General features: G+C 34.3%; 1 long non-coding RNA gene across 1 annotated transcript; it reads right to left on the bottom strand.

Moving 5' to 3' along the window:
• Positions 1 to 4,133: 4,133 nt before the first annotated feature.
• Positions 4,134 to 6,000, bottom strand: LOC145823510 (uncharacterized). Its single transcript, XR_014365794.1, has 2 exons — positions 5,698 to 6,000; positions 4,134 to 4,414 (listed from the first exon to the last, which is right to left on the bottom strand). It is a non-coding gene; the product is annotated as an uncharacterized LOC145823510 (long non-coding RNA).

Here is a 6,000-nt window from a genome sequence, read left to right on the forward strand (position 1 = left end):
AGTAGTTTTTGAGATAAAAAGTACGAAAACTTATTTAGTTTGCCTTTTTTCAGAAATGGTTTTGAAAAATTATTTTAGAGAGAGAATTTTAAAAAAATTAATTGATTTGATATGTATGAGAGAGAGTGATTTTGAAAAATATGTAACCAAATAAAATCTTGAGATTTTTTTTGAAAAAATTTATTTGATTTGATTATTCTTGAAAAATTGTTTATAAAAAAAAATTTCTAAAATTTTTTCTGAAAAACAAACCAAACAAGCCCTAAAATGAATACAAATGTAAGTGAATGAAAGGGTAAATGATATCCAATTAACTTGATGCTTTGCAGGTATATTTACTTGATGTATTTTAAAATGTAAATGATTCGAATTATCAAAATAGACTCCGAAATGAGCCCATTTAACTACATAATAGTGGATGTTATGCACCCCGCACAGCTAGGGATGGCAATTTAAATCCGGCCCGACAGGGACCCGATCCCCCGACCCCAATGAGAATGATTTTTTCCCGAAAAATACCCCCGTGGGGATGGGGATGGTATTCAAAATTAAAACCCTGATCAATTTCGGGCCGGGGACGGTGATCAGTGTTCAAGCCCCGACCCGTCCCCATCCCAGGCCCCGAATTTTCCCCGAAGCAAAATTACCATTTTACCCCTCATATATATATATATATATATAAATCAATCCTTTCACAGTTCACTCACACAGGCCTGGCCTCACACTCACTCATCATCAATGCCTCTCATCTCTCTCGGTCTCCCTCTCTCTAAAACCTTCCGCCGATCTCCATCTCCCACCGTCAATCTCCCTCCTCCCACCGCCGATCTCCATCCTCCCACAACTCCACCGTCTCTCCCACCGCCGATCTCCATCCTCTCACAACTCCACCGTCTCTTTTTCTTCTCTAACGTCAGTGAGGCCAAGCTTGCCGAATCACCGCCACCATCACCGACCAAGCTTCGCCGATCCGGCAGTGACACCATCCGGCGGTGAGGTCAAGCTTCGCGATTCTCCGCCGCGACCCTCACCCTAGATCTGGAATATTCTCTCTCTCTCTCTCTCTCTCTCTCGATTTGTTATATATATAATATATATATATATATATAGTATATTTGAGCATCAGATTCAGATCTCTGTCTCTCTCTCTATGTTGTTGTTGATGATGAATAGATCCCTCTGTTTCTATGTTTATGTTGTTGTTATTTTTGTTGATGATGATGATGATGATGATGAACAGATCTGTTAGATCTGATTTTTTTTTTTTTTTTTTTGAGCTCATCTCATCAGATCTATTAATGGGTTGGATCTAACTTCTTTTTTTTGTCCGGGAAATTTTCGGGGTCGAGGAAGCCCGATCCCCGTTAGGGGGTGGATTTAGGGTCCCCGTTGGGGATCGGGGCCAGGGACGGGGGGATTTTCACCGTCGGGGATGGGGACAGGGAGTGTGATTCCCGGCCTCGCCCCACCCCGTTGCCATTCCTACGCACAGCAGCCACCCCAAATCTCCAAAAAAAAGAGCCCCAATTTTCATTCATATTTTAATATTGAAATAAATTTTGAATTTTTTCGATTGTTTACATTATTAGTTTACTCACATATTTCCGTGACATAATAGATTGAATCGTAAAATTTGATAAACTTCAACTTTAAAAAAAATCTTATCTCTCTAGAGACAATTGTAACAGGTTTAGCCAAACAATATTCTATAAATAATTCATACATTTGACAAACAACCATCCAATATTTTAAATAATTCACTAATTCAACTGTTTAAAAAAAAATTATAAAACTTTATTTTTAAACTACTGATATACTATTTGGTTCACTGAAATTAAATTAAATTTAATTTAATGATCATTTCTTAGTTTCTTTATAAAATAATTATTCTCTCACAATAGTGAATGATAATTTCATTTTTAATAAATTTTTTTATTTTCAGTAAATCAAATGTGAAGATGATAATATTATGATGGAATAATTGTTTCATTCCACTTTATTTCAATGAACAAAACATAATTTAAGATTAAAAATTATTTGGGAGCCCTATTTTTTAGTAGGTGTTTGGCACACACTAAAAAAGTATTTTTTTTTTTTTGCATACATATACTTATTTGGATCACATCTATCAACATCTCCTCTCTACTTTTTAATCTACTTTCTCTACTTTTCTATATATTTTTTTATAAAAAATCAAAAAATACACTTAGTTAAAATATCCCAAACCACCCCTTAATTGGAATTCAAGAGGCCGAGACGACAGCCTTGCTCGCCTAGCCTCCAGACCGGCCTTATTTCTCCTATAACTTAACAAATCATTTCCTTTATTTTCCCTCCTAGTGTCCAAACATATTGGTACCGTTTCTGTAAATCTTTCAGTATGCATGCATGCAAGCAAGCAAGCAAGCAATAAATGAAGGAAGACCTACCTAGGTAGGTATGGCATTGAGCAGTATGATACTTGCTTGGCCACATCATCAAACATGACATTGATATATTAGAACAAAACAATATACATGTGTTTCTTTTCTCTTATTTTACGATAAAAATTACGAACGAATTTGTAGTACGCTTTTAAAGTGAAAATTAGCAATCATCTTGGTTATTGCCATGAATATTGTGGTTAGGTAATGAATGGTCTGATAAAAATATTACAAATCATTTATAATAAGAAGAGTTACCATATGTTATAGAGTTGCTATAGAACATTGTAATATGATACATACAATATGTTCTATTTTAGGATGTTCATTAGCGTGAGGTGATGGTAGTTGTCGATATGAGAAGATAATCAAAAATAGTTGTTGCTAATGGGAGAGGTAGTTGTCAAACACAATAAGCGATTGTCAAAAAAAGGTTATCAGTAATAATGTCTAAAGGAGGCAGCTGGCAACAGTGGCCAAAAAAAAGGGGTGACCAAATTGTGGTGGCCGACGGTAGTCACGAGCAAAGTGGGTCATGGGAGAGGCAGGAAATAATGAAAATTTTTGTTTTGCTACAATAATTTAGTAAATTTTATAAATTGACAAACAACCATCCAATATTTTAAATAATTCACTAATTCAACTGTTTAAAAAAAAATTGTAAAACTTTATTTTTAAACTACTAATACACTATTTGGTTTACTGAAATGAAATTAAATTGAATTTAATGATCATTTCTTAGTCTCTTTATAAAATAACTATTCTCTCACAATGGTGAATGATAATTTCATTTTTAATAAAAAAAATTTATTTTCAGTAAATCAAATATGAAGACGATAATATTATGATGGAATAATTGCTTCATTCCACTTTATTTCAATGAACAAAACATAATGGAATAATTGTTTCATTCCACTTTATTTCAATGAACAAAACATAATTTAAGATTGAAAATTATTTGAGTGTCCTATTTTTAGTTAGAATTCGGAAGGCCGAGAGGGTAGCCTTACTCGCCTTGCCTCGAGACCGGCCTTATTTCTTCCATAACTTAATAAATCATTTCCTTTTTTTCCTCTCCTAAATATCCATACATACTGGGACTGTTTCTGTAAATTTTTCAATATGCATGCATGCAAGCAATAAATGAAGGAAGACCTACCTAGGTAGGTATGGCATTGAGCAGTATGATACTCGCTTGGCCACATCATCAAACATGACATTAATATATTAGAACAAAACAACATACATGTGTTTCTTTTTTCTTATTTTACGATAAAAATTACGAACAAATTTGTGGTACACTTTTAAAGTGAAAATTAGCAATCATCTTGGTTATTGCCATGAATATTGTGGTTAGGTAATGAATGGTCTGACACTACTAAAAAAAAATACTTTTTGCGATTGCTATAAATCGTTACAAATAATAAAAATAGTTGCAAAAGACTTTTTGCGACGGCCCATGCGACGGCAAATGGGAGTCGTGAATATAGGGGTGGCAAATACTTTTTGCGACGACGAAACAACGGTCGCAAATTATTTGCGACCGCCTAAACTACTTATGGCGACCACTATTTTGCCGTCGCAAAAAATAAAAAAAAACACTAATATGATTTTTGATGACCATCTTGTTACCGTCGCAAAAAATATATATATAAATAAAATATAAATAAATAAATAAAAGTGTAGCGTTAAGCACTCTAGAAATAGCAATGACAAGAATTCAGACAGTATAGCATTATAGTTTAATTAAATATTCCATTTGAGTCTCAAAATTTGAGCCATATGTGAAAGTTATTACAACTAAAAACTTGGAAAAAGTTCTTTTATGAAAAAAAAAAACAATCCAGAACTGGCCAATCTTCTCATCAATTTTCTTGCTTGGGTGTTTCTCCACTCTATTGATGAACTGGCCAATCTTCTCATCAATTTTCTTTTCAAGTTCCACATTGCAAAGATATGCTCCTGAAAGATATGCTTTGCAAGATATGCTCCTAAAAAAAAAACATTAAAATGATTAATTAATGCTCCTGAAAAGAATTTTTGGTTAGAACAATCAATTTATGCTCTAACCATACATTGATCAATTTATCTTTGCATATCTTTGCCCAAATCACCAAAATTTTGGCCTCTGTGTGAAGCCACCCACACAATTTTTAAATCTATTACTATTTTGGATGATGCTCTACATACTCACCAGTCCAGAGCATGCACAAATTACACATGGCATCCCAGCAACAGACATGATATACACTGACTAGCAGTTACTGATCCTAATTGACTAATCACACTAGTTTGATTAGCCAATCTAACAGAAGATAACAAGAAAACTAGCATTGATTAATTTGGTGGCTAACCAGAAATCAATTCAACAATTACCCCATAAGGCCTTATTGAGATATACAATCAAGGATTCTATTATATACATGTACATTACATGTTTTCCATCATGCCTAAAAGTCTATTCTTAACAATCCTGCTATTATATTGCTCCATAATAGCCTACTTCAATACAAATTCTGAGTACATATCTTTACATCTTCTGATATTTGAATCCTTTGGTATGTAATCAATCATTTCCAGTATCAGCATCAGGGATGTAACTTCCCTTCTATTGAATGTATGGACACTTTTTCTTATTTTTCCATTTAAGGTGGATGAGATTAATGCGCTTCCTATCTTCTACATTTGATAGTTGCTTTGCTCTACAATAGAGAAATAAATCCCAGTTCAGTTATGGATTATGTCCATGATGGACTTATAAGATGACACAGGACACCACAATTGTGGAGGTGCCCTTTGGTTTGGAGCCCAAACAGACAAACTTGAGAGGCTAGCTGTTGGCTGGTGTAACTCAAACACCAATTCAAGAATACATTCTATCATAACATTTTCAAATGCAAAAAAAGCACAAGGTAAGGTGTTTCACCCTCATAAGGCAGAGGCCGTACAAAATAATCAGCTAGTTCTAGATCACAAAATAATAAAATAAAAATTTAGAAATTCCTAAAATCATTGTATGATGGCAAAATTGGAGTAATGTCATTTTGATGACTGAAGATAATCAAACATATCCATCGAACATAATTCTTCATCAATAATCAAACATTTGGAAGCTATTTTTTTCATCAAATTTGAATCTAATGAACAATTGGAGATGCACAACCAAGAGAGACAAAATTGATAAAATTATAGAGCATTATGAGAAATACTAAGAATCTAACCTCTGAGAGAAACAAAGAACTCCGAATCTGATTGCCTAGAGTTGGAAACAAACCTGCTCAATATGTCCTTGAAGAAAATAGAACACGCGTTCGCCTTCACAAGGCACTGTCACGAGCGGACCAGTACAAGCGCACCATAGCTCCGTATAAAGCGCTGCTACAGATTCTTCTTGAGACAGATTCCATTACAGAGAAGTACATAATTCGAATCATTACAGCGAGAGTGGAATCGATGAAGATGTGTTTAGGCTTACCGATTATGAAATCTTCAACAGTTGTGGACGAGAGAGTTGAATCGATCGACAGATTCGAGCGAGAGAGGTAGTGAGAATCGAGCGAGAGACAGATTTTGAGAG

The sequence above is a fragment of the Camellia sinensis genome, chromosome 4, assembly GCF_055761805.1.
Source record: "Camellia sinensis isolate YWXY chromosome 4, ASM5576180v1, whole genome shotgun sequence".
In the NCBI taxonomy this organism is placed as follows: Eukaryota; Viridiplantae; Streptophyta; class Magnoliopsida; order Ericales; family Theaceae; genus Camellia; species Camellia sinensis.